The following is a 16364-nucleotide window of genomic DNA, read 5'->3' as shown; positions in this document are numbered from 1 at the left end:
GAGAGAGCCACATATGAAGGCCAGAGAGAGGCCTTAACAATATTACTTGATGAAAAGGTAACATGATATCTCAGAATGACACTATCCTGTGGGATACTTTGAATTTTAGTGAATAAAGTTTATTTCTGTGGATGAATTATCCTATAACTCTTTATCATATTTTTCATTTCTGTGGTTTTTGTGATATTCATGCTTACCTATGTAATTATCTAGATCACTTTTACTTAGAAAAATAATTTTATGTATCATTGTAAGACAAACATTTGGATGACTGATAAAAAATTCACTTTTCATCTGGATCGTTTAGTGGCATTAGTTTTGGCAGCCTTAAACTGTGGAACAATCATTACTTTAATAAATAATTTTCTTTCAGGTAGCATTACAAAAATATTAGGTCTGGCATTTTTAAATGTTAGGTCTGGTGCATATATGTGAGGTGATTGGTAGAGGTTTATAATTTTCTGGTTTCTACCATATTCCTTCTTATGGTGGTTTTAGTTCATTTTCTTTTGCCAGTGAGATTCTATTTTTAGTAAAGTGAAGCATATATACCGAATAGTGACAACTCCTCCCATGTTGTTAGGAGATTGATTTAAAGATCATGGAATTGGTGCCTGATGGCACATATGCCATGTGTTCCAGTTTCTAGTCATTGGACTTTGATTTGATTGTTCTTTAAATGAGGTTTCTACCCAGGCTTAGTTTCTGCCAGTTACATTAGGCTTCACATGTATATCCCTTCCATTTAAGAGAAGATGAACTGCCAGAATTATGCATGGTAAAACCAAGACCCTTCCAAGATAAGGCTCTGGGAGCATTGTACAAGCCTAATGTTCTTCCGTGAGGTTGGCCCACCCCACTGCGACTAAGAAATAAGATGATTTGAGGGCTATTACATACTTACAGTTTTCATAGTGGATTAGAATAGCATTATTTAGCACAGGTGTTTCTATAATTGGGATTCCCTGGGAAAATTCAGGACTGTATTCGATAACACAGCTTTCCACATGAGTGGAGGAGCAATCCAATGTTAATTGGCTAGGCTGTGGCATGAAACAGGGGAATGGGGTCTGGTTTGGGGGCCTGTTGCTTCTCTTCTTTGAAAAGACATTTCCTGTTGTCCACTATTAGCATTGGGTTGCTGTGATCCTCTTTTTAAAATTTAATTTATTTCATTAGTTATTATTATTACTATTAGGCTGATCAAAATACTGAAAGGTCCCAGTTGGAGTCAATAAGGGATGATTTATGGCCTCATATAACACAAGATAGTTGCTGAGTGTCCTTTTTCTTGAGATAAATAAAATTGTTTTCCCCTTCCTTTTGTAAAGCATTACATTTAAACAATGTCTATGCACCCAAGCGGCAGGGAAATGACCGAGGCACCTGTGAGGCACAGTTCACGGAGGAGGATGGACTTGGAGTGGCCTTGTAGACGTTCCCAAGCCTTGGAGGCAGTCTCCAGGCATAACAAAGAACAATCACAAGTTACTTCAGGATTTAGCTAGGGGGTCCTTAAGCCTGCTATCCTTGTAATGCAAAGCGTGAATACAGGAAGAACGATGTGCAAAAAAGGGCTTCAATAGAGGTAGCCGTGGGAAAATAGAAAATCGCTGATGTAATTAACAATCATTATTCTACCGAATCCATTGTTAGACAGTCAGAAGGACTGATTTCCTGAGAAATGGGTGACTATAGAACTAAGTGTCCAGCCCTCGCAGCAGGCGGCCGCGTTGCCTGAGCATCCCTCTCATTCACGCAGTTCTCTCGTCCGGAGTCCCCAGCTAGTGACCTCAGGGCTGGTCGCGCCCTTGAGCCTCTTTGTCTCCTGTCCCGAGGGTGGAGAGCAAGCGGGAGAGGAGCCCCGGGGAGCGCGGAGTCCGAGGTGAGCCGAGGTCGCAGCAAAGGGGAGCTCGGGTTCTCGGCTAGGACCGGAGCGGATGCTACGCCTCTCCGAAGCTACCTCCACCCCGCGCCACTGCCCTAGGAGTTAATGCTTGAAGTTTCGGGGCAGCAGCGCCTGTCTTGGAGCTGCAGACTCTTTGGCCCGGAGCTTTGAACTTTGCGGGGACAATGCGTCTTCGCTCTGTTCCCGGCTACTGGTTTCAGCTCCTGTGTAGTTTTCCACTTCACTCTTCTCAGGCTGGGTCTCAGAGAGCGGATTGTGCCTTGCTCAGACCGTTGGCTCGCGGGGCACCGTCCCTTTGCTTCCTTTTCCAGCGGTCCCAGGCGGTCTCCAAGGCTGCGGAGCCGGCGTCAGCCGGGTTCGTCTGGACAGCCGGGAGCCGAGCGCAGTCTTCCGCTCGACCTCAAGGTGGCGACTTAAGCACGTAAACAAAGCTCGGCCCAGCCCGGCGTTTGGCACTCGCGCGGATCATCCACGTATCATCCTAGTTTTCCCGCTGCTCTCAAGCGGGGCTGAATTGACTGTTAAAGGGACTTGAGTTTAGATGAGGAGTTTGGCCAGAATGGCAGAATGTGTGTGTGTCCTTGTGGGTGTCTGTGTGTGTATGTGCGTGTGTGCGTCCGAGAGCGCGGAGGCGGCTGGAGGTGGAGATGCGATGGAAACCCTCAGCTAAACCGGTTTGGGACGCAGCGAATCTCCCCTCCATCACCTGAGCCCTCAGGCCTGGCGACCCGGTGGGCTGGGGCTTCCCGATCGCTCTGCAGCCCGAGATGCCGCGACCAGTGCGCAACCGGCAGAGGGATACAGGGTCTGGTGGCTGCCGCCAGCGGTGGAAGATTTGCTAATCTCGTTTCAGTGACACCCACAATTTATGAGTGGAGAGACCTGGAAAATAAAACGCTTCGTCTTGCCGTACCCTTCTCCGGGGTGCATGCCGGCTGACCCGAGTGGGAGGGGTCCTTGGGGGTGGGGAAGAGAGAGACAGACAGCGAAAGAATAAGCGTGCGACAGTCACACAGTCTTACCTCCGGGACCAAAGGACACGGTTCCTAGAACTGAGATTTCCACAGCCAGTCTGCATCCCAGCTGTTTCTCCCGTAGCCTCTTTCCTGCCTAACACAGCCTTCTGCCTAACTTGGACAGGGCTTGAGCTGCCCCCCTCCTCTTTTCCTCTCTTTTTGCTTTCCAGACATTCCCTAAACTCAACCCAGGGCAAATCCAGAAGTCGGTACAGTACAGAGCTTCCATTCAATTGTGGGGGGAAAAATCCCGTTTACAGTTTCGCTTAGGCAGATGGAAGTAGATGGTTACGGGACTTTGGGGGGTGCATGGGGATGGCATGGGGTACTCGTGGCAGGGGATCGCGGTTTCTCTTAGGTCTTGGTGCTGCAGGTAAGATTCCCAGATTCCAGCTGCCCTCGTGCCGAGCTGCGGTGTCGGGGAGAGAGGAGGGCGATCCTTGTCTGATTAGAGGGGAGTGGAGGAGGATGAGTGGGGGAGAAATGGACCCTGGACAGGCTCCACGGAGACATTGTCTTGGTTTGTGTCTCTGCCCGCTCTATGCTGCTGCCTTTGGGAGCCTTTTGAGCTGAGTAGTATGCCCTAGCCTTTTTCTCTCCTTTTTCCCCCTTCTAAAATGTGTTTAAAAAGAAGTGAATATCCTTATAAAATAAGTTAAAAATCTTTCTCTGACTTTCCATTTGAGATGTCAAAGGATTAAATAAATGAAACTTTATTTGACCGGGGAGTTCACCCAGAGACTCAACGACATCTCGGGTCTTTGGCCTTATTCTAATTCCATGGTGGTAATTACCCTTCGTTTCTTTAAGTGCAATAGATTTATTGCCTTAGAGACTATGCACAGTTTGATTGAATTATTCATTTTTTTTCTTTGGTGTAGACTGCATCTGGGGACTCTGATGTGACGTGTAGATTTTTTTTCAGGAACAAAGGGAATGTGGAAATGAAAGAGAGAGGGAGAGAGAGGCTGGCAGATGTAATGAGACGCGGTGAAGGTGTACGCAGACTGGCACTCCCACTCCTCCCGTCTGCTCTCACTGCAGCCCTGGGTAACTCGCAGGCTAACACAAACAGCTTTTCTCCCGCAGCCTGCCCTCTGTCACTGTAAGTACATCAGCCTTCTCTTATCAGCATGCAGATTCCAGCCACGCACTCCCCTAGCCTCGGCTTTGCACCTTAGACAGCAGAAGCACATTTAAAAATTAACTTTCCTAAGCCAGGAAAGACATGCCTGTAAAACTTATTTTTGATTTATCTTTATTTTTCTTTGAAAAAAGTTCATGCATTTTTACCACTTTTTCCCACCTCCTTTGTGGCGGTGCTGCTGCTGCTACTGTCGCTACCGCTGTGGTCTTCCCAACAGGATGACGCGCAGATTCAAATGAAATTTAATGTTATTCTCTATCCGTGTAAAGTCTAGAGAGAGAATGCCTTATCCTTTTGCAAAATGACATTTTAAAGAAGGCAAGCGTTATTCACAGTTTGTTTTTTGCTTTTGTTGTTGAAACACGAGTTCCGACCTCTTTGAGGCAGAGTCCCAAGGGCACTGTTATTTGGGAGTTCGGATTATTTGGTTACACCAAACTTAAATGAAGTGCGATGGGCTGCTGGATTGTTGGTATGTTTGTTATCCCTGTTTAAGGAAACCAATTGATCAAACTTTTCTCCGTGCTGTAATTAAAGTTTAAAACTTCTTCCCTTTTGGCTTTTTATATTCCTTCACTTATTCTTCGTTTCAGTAAAAGTTTTCATTACCCGTATTTTGGAAGTAAAGACATTTATACTTGTCCTATTTATGCAGTAGCTATAAAGCCCTTCCTGAAAGAAGTTGGCGACCTTAAGGTGAAGTCATGTAGATCTGAATTGTCCACCCGGCTGGTGTAAGGAGACTTTAAAGGCGAGAATTCAAGGTTTTAACAGTCGTTATGATTTTTGCGTGGGTGCTTTAAATATTAACTTCTCGAACAGAATTCATTGCGTTGCCCTTCCCAAGTTCAGGGGGACCTCTCTCCAGGAACCGCGCGCGCCTTTTCTTTGCGGGTTCGCGCCTCTTCTCTGGAGGTGCGAGGCCAAACTTAGCAAAGCCGAGTTGCCTTTGCTGGTTGCCACGCGCAGGGACACCGGCACAGCACGGAGGCAGCGACAGCTGCGGGCAGGTAAGTCAACCCCCACTCGCTCGCCCCTCCTTCCCTCCTTCGTTCCCCTAGCTCCGCGCCCGGGGTTCTTGCGCCGCGCGGGGCTCCGACCCCCAGGGAATGCGCCCGGATTTGGCCGCGGTGCCTGGGTGTCCTCTACTCCTTCGGGGACTTCTCCGAGCCCGCAGGCCAGTGCGGACCAGGTGGAGAGCCGGCACTTCCACCCACTGCAGCGCTCTCCGCCTCGCCCCCAGCGCTGTACATTCCCGCCCCGGGCTTGAAAGGAAACCCTTAGGGCGCACTCCCGCCCCCAGGGCCACGTGTCACCCTGTGCACAGCCTGAAGTGCGGCATCCAGACCCCAAACTTTAGTTTCCTTCCTTTAGGGATCAGTGTTGTGACCAGCTCCGGGTTCCGCCTTATCAGTCTAGGTTGGTATCAGTTTATTAGATAAAATCTAAAGAGGATTCCTACCGCTCCTTCCTAGAAGGTCCACCGCGGCCCAGTATGAGGGCCTTGAACGCCAGAGATCTTGATAATATCGTCTGTTTTTCCTTTTTGGCTTCCGCCAGCGGCCTGCATCTGAGCGGTGGGGTCAGCCTTACCCCCCAGATCCCTGAGTGCTGTGGGAGTTAAAGAGACGGATGCGCTGGTACTTGAAAAGCCAAACTTGTCGCAGCAACTCTGAGGAACCCAGTCGCTCCCCACCGTTTCCGTCCCTGATGTTTCACCTCCCTCAGTGGCTCTTCTCCTGAGGATTCAGGCTTTGGGACTTAAACTACCCACTCTTCTCTCTGCCCTAACTCTGCAGGCATTTAGGACAAGTCATTCGATTTTGACCTCTTTAAGCTTTGGAGAGACGTTTTGGCCCCCGTGGTTGAGTTCCAGGGCCGGGAGGCCAGAGAGCATGAGGCTCTGGAACCCAGTGCTGGGCTGGGCCACGCTCATTCACAAAAACAAAACAGAAAACAAAAACAAAACCCAGAAGAGATTTGGCCCCTGTCTAAGCTAGAAACACCGGTCTGGATTTACGCCTTGGGCCTCAGAGGTCAAGAGGCACGCTTGGCAGTTCTGGGAGCTCAGGAAGGAAGGAGCTAGCATGCAAGGTGCCAGGCATTCTCTTCGATGGCTGTCAGGCTCTGGCACCTCAAGGCAGACTTTCCAGTCCTGAAAGTCGCTGTGGGCGATGGGGACAAGATTTCTTGCTGGGGACTCGCTCTCCTCTCAGCCAACAGTCAGCAGGTCACTTTAACTTACAGCCCCCAAGCTCCCAATCCCCAAGCATCATATTTCCTTTTGGGGTGGAAGCATCTGGCTATTCCTTCTGCCCCACTAATCAGAGGTGCTCATCTACACCTGTGTTTCTGTCCTTTTCCTCTTTTCTGGAGTTTGTATGAAACCAAACATGGAGTATACTTTCAGCAGCCAACATATGACTGACATCTCAGCTTGTTCCATCTTCTGTGCTTGCTTACTCTGCATTTTCTTCAAAGTAATGTAACAAAGATGAGGCTTTCTCCTCTTTATCTTTTATCACTTAACCTGTGGGAAGTCTTCCTGTGGCAACTTTAGATTGGCATGAATTTTCTGAGTTTTCTATCCATAATTCCTGCCCCCCTCTCCTGGTCCATATCTTCTTTCACAAAGCCTCTGTTTATGAAGTGTCTCAAAGTGGCCATCTCCTATAAGTTTCTATAGAGTAAGAGGGTCTCTCCTCCACAAATCTCTGCAGGTCATGCTGCTGTGTCAGAACCTCTCTCCCAGCTTTTAATCGTGATGTAATTTTGACTCTCCACTGACCTCAGTTTCTCAAATCTAGACTATTTCTTTGGGCCTGGATTAAGGCAGGCCAACATCACTTCCATGCACACTGCCTCTAGTTAGCTCTGTGTCTCCTATTGTCAAAGCTGGTCTTCTCTCTGTCTCTTTTACTCTGCATCTCTACTACCTGACATCACCAGTATTTCCTCTTCTCCCAGTCTTCCAGCTTTTTTGCACTGAGATCAAGTTCCAGGTCTCTGCTCCTTTAGGCCATTCTATATCCTTCAAATCTTTTATGTACCCTACACATGCATCAAACAGAATCTTTAATTTATGTAGGGTTTTTTGGGGGAGGGCTTTTAATAACATAATTTTCTATGTCTAACTTACTTGTTTTTACATGCTGTCCTGGGTGACTGACACTCTTCATTTTCTACAACTTCCAACCACTCTTCTTGAAATTTTTTCTCCAAATCTTTTCCTCTACAAAGTTGAGATAATACACATACATCACCCATCAAATTCCAGCTAACACAAACTAATCCATATAATAAATGTAAAACTATTTTATTTATTGTTGTAAAGGTATAGTCATTTTTCTTTGGCAGTTGGTACATGTCTTGTTACTTCTAATAATTTTAACCCATAAACTCCATAATCCACATGGCCTCCAGAAAATTGCCACCTACATGTGGCGAAAATCTCCTATGTCAATTGGTTTTTCTTTTTTTTTTCTTTCAATTCTTCCTCCTCCATCTTTTAAAATAAGTTTCTCTTCCTCCATTTACTGAGCTCCTACTAGCCGGTGTGTTTTCTTTTATCCCTGCTTCCTGCATCTCTTTCTTTACTATTTTTTGACAACTTCTCTTTTTCATTTCCTTCTTTCTTCTTCTTATTCATCCTGATATTCACCCTTCTTTCCTTCTTCCTGCTTCGGTCCCTCTCCTTCCCCTTCTCTGTATCTCCCATGACTCACTCTTGTTGTCCAGTTCTTCATCTCAGTTCTTCTTAACATTCAGCCTATTCCTTCTCTGTCATAACTTTTTCAAAGCACAAACTACCATCCCTACATTTTTGTCTCCTACGTTACTTCCTCCTTTTCTCCACATTGCTCCTTTCTTTCTCCTCAGTCGTCTACCTTTTCCCCACTTCAGTTTGCCTTCCTCTTGACTCCTCCTCCCAGCATTCCCAGCCTTGGGTCCTTTACTCCTCGGTCTCTCTCTCTCCCACCTAATACTTGTTACCATTCCCCTCTGACCCCAACTCTCCTTCTTTATCCTCTTCCAATTCTCTCCTAGCAGTCGCTTCGCCCTCTCTTCCCAGGCGCTTTCTCCACTTCCAACCTCCGCTCTCGCCGATCTCTGCCCTCTCTCTCTTCGGCGCTCTCTTGTCTTTGCCTCCTGCTCTCCCCTCCTTCTTCTTCCCCCGGCCCTCCCCCTCCCTCCCAGCTTCCCTGCCTGGCTCGCTGCCTCCCTCGCCTCTTGTCTCATCTTGCCTGTGTTGTCTGGGAGGGGAGCCCTGCCTCCTCTCCCTCGCTCAGATCAATGCCCTGGCCACTCACTTTCTGATGTTGCACGACGGGAAATGCTTTGAATACTTACGACATGGCCGCTCACACTGATTGCCAAGATTGACAGCACTAACCATCGCCTTCACTTGTTTCAAGGGGGAAGCCCCTAGTCACCCCGCTCTGCGCGCACCTCCCGGCACCCCGGCGGCAAACTTCTGCCGGTCAGCGCTCCCCCCGCCCGGGGCGGGACACCCCCGCAGACTTGAGTTAACGGGCTGCGGCGGCCGCGGCGCTGGGGGTTCTGCTCCCTTGCTCCCCCGGCTGTGCTAATTGACCTACCATCGACTCCCCTTCCTTAAATTTTTTTTTTATTTGTATCTTTCCCTTTTTCTTTAATGCCATTTACTCCCGCGGCGCAGCGCACAAGGAGCCCTCCCGTGCGGTACCATCCTGGAGCCCGCCCAGGTAACCGGGACGGAGCGAGCGATCTAGAGAGCGAGGGAGGCAGAGCAAGAGCGCGCGGCCCGTGTGTGAGCTACCTGTTGGGGCGCCCAAGGGGGTAGGGGCAGGAACCCCGGGCGGGCGCCGGCCCCCAGCGCCTTCCTCTCCTGCCCTTCCGGGCAGCTCCAGGGGCAGTTTCCCTGAGCTGGGACTGAGGGGCTGGGGTAGGACAGGCAGGGGGACGAGAGCTGAGCGCGTGGAGCCCTGCAAGGGCGCGGGTTGCCGGGAGCCGCGGCCGCCCAGCCCGGGCGGGTTTCCTTACTTGGTTGGGGAGGGGAGAGGGGGGAGGAGGTGCGGGAGGAGGGCGCTCAGCGGGGCCAACGCAGGGGGAGTAGAGACTGAGAAAGGGGCCCGAGCGTCTGCCGCTCGCTGGTGGACGCGCGGATCCCCAGGATGCGTCCCCCTCTCAGAGAGTTGTGCCTTGTTCCGGAGGCGGTGACAGATCTGCGTGGCGGGCTTCTCGTTTTCTTGCCACCCCCCCACCCCCAAAATCCACGCCGAGAAAACACATGTTGTAGCTGTAGATAACTGTGCGTAGGACACTAAGGCAAAAAGGGCAGGGGAGAGAGACAGACAACGCAACCTTTGACAACAGAGAGCTGTTATCGCCATCCCAAGTATTCGTCCGGAAATCTGTCCGCCCTCTCGGCCCACCTTATTCCTCCTCCTCCGCGTCCCCGTATAGATGTTCTAATCTATATAACTGGGAATGATATGAAAAAGAAGTCAGGTGGCTTAGAGAATGAATTTTTAAGTCTCCGTGAAGTTTGAGGTAGGTATTTCATTGAAGTTTGCGCAAGTGTGTGATGGAGGAAGCCTGTGTGCCTGCGCGTGTAGTTCTCTCTTTCTGTGTAAGCATTTGCGTGTATGCTGAGAGCGTTCAGATGCGACCGCGGGGTGGTAACGCCCTTTGTGCCCACAAGAGGGCAGCATCCTGAGGGCTTTGTGAGCGCTGTCTCCCTCCTTATCGCTGCAGGCTTGGGTTTAGAGAAAGTTATACCGAAACTTTCAAACTGATATCACATCTTATTTCGTGATATTAAAAAAAGAAAGACATAAAGAAAGAAAGAAGGGAAAAAGAGAGAAGAAAAGAGAGAAGAGAGAGAAAAAAAGAGAAAAGCAGGCAGCCAGCCTAACCCGGGATAGTCCTAGTCACACCAAGACTAGGGGGAGGGCTGTTTTAATTGTGGGTTTGGCCGACTGACGACTGGAGTGCCCTCCTCGGCTGTCTTAGTTGTAGCCGGAGGTCATGTAAATCGACCTTAAAAGAATGCATAAGCCATAAATTAAAATAAACCCTCACCCAAGGGCTGATCCATAAGTAGACAATATCCAACCTGGACAAAACGAGCTTCCCTTACGAGCCGACCTAAACCGCATCCCCCCAAAGAATAGAGACTAAATGCAAAGTAAGTTTCCCAGCGAATATTTTGTTTTCTTGAAAAGTGTTGGGTTGATTCGCCGTGTGACTGACTGCGACGCCGCAGTTTTCCGGAGCGCTTCAGGGTTAGCCAGGCTCGGGGCAGGAGGTCGGGAGGACCCGCTGGGTTTCTGGGCTTCTCAACGCTACCCCCACCCTACCCGTACCATTTTGGTTTGGAAACTGGGGCTATTTGTGGGGTTGACGCTGGCCGAGGGCAGGCGACAGTGGAGGAACTCCGCCGCGCTCTCCGCGGCGGTGAGGCTCACCCGGAGGAGCTCCTCTAGAAAACCCGGGTCGCTAGAAAACTCGTGCGCTCCCTCCTCCCCCCGCGCCCGCCGCGGCTCCGCCGCAACTTTCCCGGGACCCTGCGCGAGTTGCCGCCAGCTCCCTCCGCTCTCCCCTTCCTCCCCCTCTCCTCGTTTTTGGACATGACTTTTTATGATCTTTTTAGGAATAAACAAACCGAACTCCAAGACAATCCGAAACCCAAGTGCTAATCTGTGGTCCTCTTTGCTCCGGACGCTGGGGCAGTGGTGCCGGCCCGGCGGGGGCGCGTGTGAGGGGCGGACCAGCCCTGCGGAGCGCGGGATCGGCTCGGAGTCGGCGGGCCGGGCGCACGGTCGCCCGCGCCGCTCTTCCCCGGCCCTCGTCCCCGGGCCTCGCCGGCGCCCTCCGTCCCGCTCGGCGCCCCGCCCGGGCCCCGCCGCCCGCTGCCCTCTCCGCAGACCCGCCGAGAGCCGCCGCCGTGCGGCTCGGCCAGGCCCGGGGGCGGTGCTGCCACCCGCCCGGGGCCCAGCCCGAGCCCGGCCGCTCCCGGGGGAGCTGCCGCCGTCTTTCTCCCTTAAAGGGCCGGTCAGCGAAGCGAAGGGGCTCGTGCAAAGGCTGCTGGGGTTGTGCTCGGGCGCCCGCAGGAGCGGCCCGGCTGCGGAGGACAGATTAGCTCCGTCTCCCGGGCTGTTTCCCTGGCGCTCCGCGGAGCTTTAAGATAAAAAGAGAATTGCTGTGTTCGGAGCAGATAAAAGGTGGTTGTTGCCGGCGTGTTTTGAGTTTTACTTAAGCTCTCTTAGACTGACCAAGTTTGAAAACGTTCGTTTGTGTGAATTGCCAGATATTGAATGCTGCCCCTATTTGGGGACTGAAAATAAGTCTTCGACTGTGCTGGCGGGGCTGCGCTGTTAGCGAGATGGGCTGTCCCCGGCTGCTCGTGTGTGTGTGACCTCCTTTGAGGGCCGAGCTTGAAGTTTCGGTCTCGAGATGGCCCGAAGCCGTCGCTGCGGCAAACTGGGCTGGGCTCAGACCTCCCGCTGCACCGTCAATGGGCGCTCGGGTGACGTCCTGTCCGGGGCGCTTGACCCCGGCGCGCACTCCCGTGGCCGGGCTTTTGGCCCTGACCGGGCGGCCCGGCCAACAACCCAGTGGAGTCGGGATGCGAGAGTGCCCTCTCTCCCCCGCCTCCCCAGGGTCTCCTCTCTTCTGCCCTTTATAGTCACATGCCTGGGTTTTTCCCCGGGTCCCGAGGAGAACAGACACAGCCCCGCCCAGTCTATTTCTAGGAGGTGGGTTTGGTGAATAAAAAGGTCAAGTGGTCGGGTCCGCGAGCCGGTCCATGGCGAGGGGGGACAGGACGGACACCTGGCAAGGACCGCCCCGCCTGTCCCCCCCACCCTGGCCGGTCCGCCCGCCCACGGCTGGCCTCCCCAGGCCACATTCTTGCGCTAAGTGCGAGAGGCTGTGGGAAAATTAATCCCGAACCGGCCAAGAGCCGGTGAAGCTGATCCCGCGATGGCATTTTGTTTTGAACAGTTGCTGGGGTTGACGTTTCCTCATAAGGTAAGGTGTCACTGGACAGTCGGCTGCCCAAATGCCACATGTATAATTAGCCTGCGCACTCAGCACCTGGTCCCCGAGGCCCGTAGGCACGGGCTTGGCCGACCTGGTCTACTCAGCTCCATTCCGGGCTACAGGATTCCCGAGGGAGGGCCGAACCGGCAGGACAGCCCCGGGAGGCCCTGGCACCAGGGAAGACTGTGACAGTGTAGCCTTGTCTTTGATTTCTCTCTCTCTTTTTTTCCCTTCGCTTCCTGTTTCCTCTCCTCTGTTTTTCGGTTGAAGGGGAACTACTGGTTAGCGGGATAAATCGGACACCAGCGGCAGGGTGCAGACTGAGCGGTGAAAGGGGGTGCAGAGTAAATCTGGCAACATGCCGACTCTCTACACCCCGCCCATGGGGGAGGGCTGCCAGTGCCCCTCTATCTGCTCTAACCCACTAGGACCAGCCCAGGCTTGGCATTGTGTCCTGGCCTGGGTAGGGGCTTCAGGCTTCCGGTTTGGACTGTTCACCTGTCTTTGCGCTCCCTCCCACCCCGACTCTAAAGGTCTCTCAGCAAATTAGTATCGGTACCCTGATTGCAGCTTCTGTTTCCCCCTTCAGGCCTAGCCGCTTGGGGCTGCTAGTGATCACTGTGGGGCAAGCCTGGAAAGGTCTACTGTCTCTCCCTGTCTCACTCCTGCCGCCTGGGGTTAGCAGGATCAGTGCCCTGTCCTCTCTGTATCCACATTGGTGCTGGAGCTTCCTACCTAGCTTGGCAGACCCCAGCCTCAGGTCAGCGTTAGCCTGCACTGTCTGGCAGAGACCAGATTTCTGCAGCCATGAACATGACCTTCCTTCTGTCACCCTGTGCAGTCACCGTAGAATTCAACACTCAGCATTAGGGACTTTCATCGGTCTCCCTCCTCCCCTTGTTTCTAGGCCACTCAGCTGTGGCTGATACCCACTAGAAGATTCTCTTTATTTTAAAACAAACAAACAAGCAAACATCCTAAATCTTCTATAAGTTTAGTGGGATAGAGTTAGCTTTTCTGTGGCGCCAAGAGTGCACCTTTCTGGTTGGAGGTGGGGACACGGTTTGTTTAGTTGCATTTACTTTTTATTGAACCAATGAAATGTTTTATTTTCTTATAGAAGGGTAAAAGTTATGATTGAATTTTTTTAACTCTGCCAGACCATAAATGTATTATCTGTATACTTTTGAGAGTGTTTTCCTGAATACACATATGTGAGCACATGGGCAGTAGGCCGAACGACATGTAGACTTTTTTTCTCCTGCACTTTTGAAAACCTCCTAAATCAAGAGAGATTGCCCCTATTCTAAAACAATAACAAGAACAACAACAAACAATCAAAAAGATGCTCAGACTCTGAAAGCAAGCAAGTGTGCACTGCATTTATTAGATCCAGTTAATGACCAAAGGCGGTAGTAACCAGAATCCATGCAAGTGCTAGGTCATTAATTCTTTAGGCAAACTGACATCCTCTGTTACTTTTCTCATGTGTTACCAACACCTCCTTTCCCCTCTCTCTCCTACCGTATTCCTTTACTTGTGGTGGCAAAACTAGATAGTTTTTTTTGTTTATTGTTTATCCTGTTTATTTTTCTTAGTTTTTGTTTTGGAAGTAACGAGAAGGAACTTTCTCTTAGTGTATATGTATTTTTTAAAAAGCAAACAAATCTATCAGTTTATTATTATGGAGCATGACATAAACTCCTATAATGGTATATTGTGTAACTACAATGCAACATTATACTGTAAAGAAAGATGAATCTAGAAAATAATAATAAAGCAGTATCAATATCTATACCGAAAGCTGATTCTCTAATGGATTCAATAACTGAATACCTAGAAAAAATGACATTCACTAGGAATATTATATTGTCTGTTGGACATTTTTTTATTAGTAGCACAAAGCAACAGATATTTTTCTTAGTAAGGGAAAAGCATATATTTAAAATATGTTAACATACCTAGCAAGTCCTTCTTTTATAAGGCTTTAAAATATATTACTTTAAATATATAAATGATAAATTTTAGTGGCATTATTGAGATTTTATGTCTGTTTCTATTTGACTTCTTTTAGGAATTATTGGGTTATTAGTCATTGATGGAATTGCTACACTTCTCCATCTTATATTGAAGAAATTAGTGACATTTTAAAATAATTCTCTTTCAATTAGTACAATAGGTACTGGAATAAATGAATTTTCTTTTAACAAGGTTTAATGTACATTGGCTTTGACTGTTACTTCTAGTATTTTCTGTACTTTATAGTTTTGATAGGTTATATATCTCGAAGTTAGAAAGAATTCTCCTGTTAGTGAGAGAATTCGTATATGCTTTTCCACTGTTTACAAACAGCATTCTATAAAAGTGTAGTACACTACAACTAAAATTTTGGTTGATCTAAGAGCTATTTGTTTAAATATAGTTTAGGGGTATGTATATATCAATTGATGTTTTTGAAGTCAAATGAAACATTCCATCAAGCTAATGTGTCTGAGAGTACCATATCAGGCACAGACAGGTACTAGAAATGATAAAACACAGATAACATACAGCGAGAAGATTTGCAGATGGGATGTATTATCTGCTGTCATGAAGTTAGATGGGTCATATTACTGTTTATTTTTAAAAGCTAATCTAGGTTATTTCAGAATTACCAGGTTATGTGGGTATATGAGATTTAAGGAGAACAGATTTTGTTATAGAAACTTGCTAAAAAATAAACAAATATTCATTGCTTTTTAGAGGAAGAAATGGACTATCTTTGCATTGCTTCTTGTTTAAGAAATATGGCTCTCCCCATTATTTTTGTCTAACAAGGAAAATAATGTATTAAACATTTTATGTCTTCATCCTAACTCTGCATTTTCTACTGATTATACTCTGAATCTCAATATACTTGAGTAAACAAAAACAAAAACAAAAACTGGCACTCCGGTGTAGTCTATGAAAAGCAATTTTTATTAGATGTAAGCACATTTTAAATGTGTAGCATATCTTTTTCACTTGAGGTTCTTCAAGTGTGATCTGACAACTAATTGTTTTGATAAGAGTTGTATCAGAAACTTTCATCATCTTCTCATTATATATTCATTATTCATTTATAGGAAGAGTGTTTTTATTTTCCTTGTTCTGTGGAAGAGGGTAAAAGCTTTTCAGCTAATTATTTTGTTTAGACATTTAGTCAAACTGGAAATAATTTTAAACTTGTGTTACAGTTTTTGATAGAGCTTTTCAAGTTTTAAGTATCCATTGTCATAATTTGGATAAAAATATCAATTGAAGAATGAGGGTGGAGGTTGTAGGATGGAATATCGTTTAAATCTACTATGGACTCTCTCACCTCCAGAAAAGGGTGCTGGTCTGTTTTTCCTCAAATCTGTGGTAGTCTCAAAAAAAGGAACATGAAACCCTAAAACCTCAGAGAAGCAGTATCGATTCAGTTCTTAACTGCAAATCCTTCATATCGTTGCTCAAAATATCCAACTTTACACCAATATTAGCCATTCTTTTTATAGTGACACCATGCTTAGTAAAAAACTTCTAAGCACTGAGGTCAGGTGTTGAGATTGGATTCTAGTTTATTTTTTATGAATCAGATAAAGATTTCTGTGCATGAGACCATATGTGAAGATGAGAGAACAAGAACATTTCCATATCAAAGGCAATATATCTGAGGCTGCATGGTAATTAAAATGCAGTGGTTTGGACTCTGTGCACTAGCACTTAAGCAGAGCATTGCCGGGACCTTGTGCATCATGCAGGCGGTTGCTTCTTGCATACTTCTTGAAATACACTTATAATTTTGTACAAACATTTATGCCAGTCCACACTTTTCTGTGGATAATTTGTATTTCTTCCAAACCATTCAAAGTAGAAGTTATTTTTTGAGCTACCCCCTCATTATGGCTTTTGTGCATCAACTATTTTTATTCTGGTTGTTTGTATTTCCTTTTACCAGAATGATGGCTTGTTTATATTCAGAATCTCTTCTTGCTCCTCTCAGACCCCTTATATCACTCATATTTTACTATTCACTCAAGAAAACTTTCAGCTTTAGGAAAGATGTGAATTATTTTCTGAGGTTAATAGCAGATGCTGTAATCTATTATAAACTAATAAACTACATTTAAAAATCAACTGCTCAGTTATTTCTGTTTTATAATGCTTATGTATTTAGTAATCCTCACTAACTTGCATAGTACATATTATTGGAAAGAATGCATTTTCAGAATGTTTAAAGAATTCCAAAATGTTCTTTTTTACCTTT

The 16364-nt window shown here is 47.8% G+C and overlaps 1 protein-coding gene and 1 long non-coding RNA gene across 46 annotated transcripts in view; one reads left to right on the top strand and one right to left on the bottom strand.

Annotated features, from left to right (window-relative positions):
• The window catches only part of LOC139041153 (uncharacterized), a 38282-nt gene extending 35225 nt beyond the window's left edge, over positions 1 to 3057 (bottom strand). Inside the window, exon 1 of the long non-coding RNA XR_011495928.1 lies at positions 2932 to 3057. This is a non-coding gene — a long non-coding RNA (uncharacterized lncRNA). The remainder of the gene's footprint in view (positions 1 to 2931) is intronic.
• A 793-nt stretch (positions 3058 to 3850) lies between these two features.
• Positions 3851 to 16364, top strand: part of SOX6 (SRY-box transcription factor 6) — a 571438-nt gene continuing 558924 nt past the window's right edge. For 24 of the 45 annotated variants that reach the window (XM_070491227.1, XM_070491230.1, XM_070491226.1 and 21 more), the window contains exon 1: positions 11949 to 12085. The gene's annotated coding sequence lies outside the window, so the exon portion shown is untranslated. Of the gene's footprint in view, positions 4031 to 8412; positions 8797 to 9166; positions 9605 to 10104; positions 10242 to 11751; positions 12086 to 16364 lie in introns of those variants that run through there. The other 21 variants (XM_070491201.1, XM_070491186.1, XM_070491204.1 and 18 more) reach the window with 13 other exon arrangements.

This window comes from Equus asinus, chromosome 20 (genome assembly GCF_041296235.1).
Source record: "Equus asinus isolate D_3611 breed Donkey chromosome 20, EquAss-T2T_v2, whole genome shotgun sequence".
Classification (NCBI taxonomy): domain Eukaryota; kingdom Metazoa; phylum Chordata; class Mammalia; order Perissodactyla; family Equidae; genus Equus; species Equus asinus.
The sequence above is the reverse complement of the archived record's forward strand: the minus strand, read 5'-3'. Positions and strand labels throughout refer to the sequence as shown.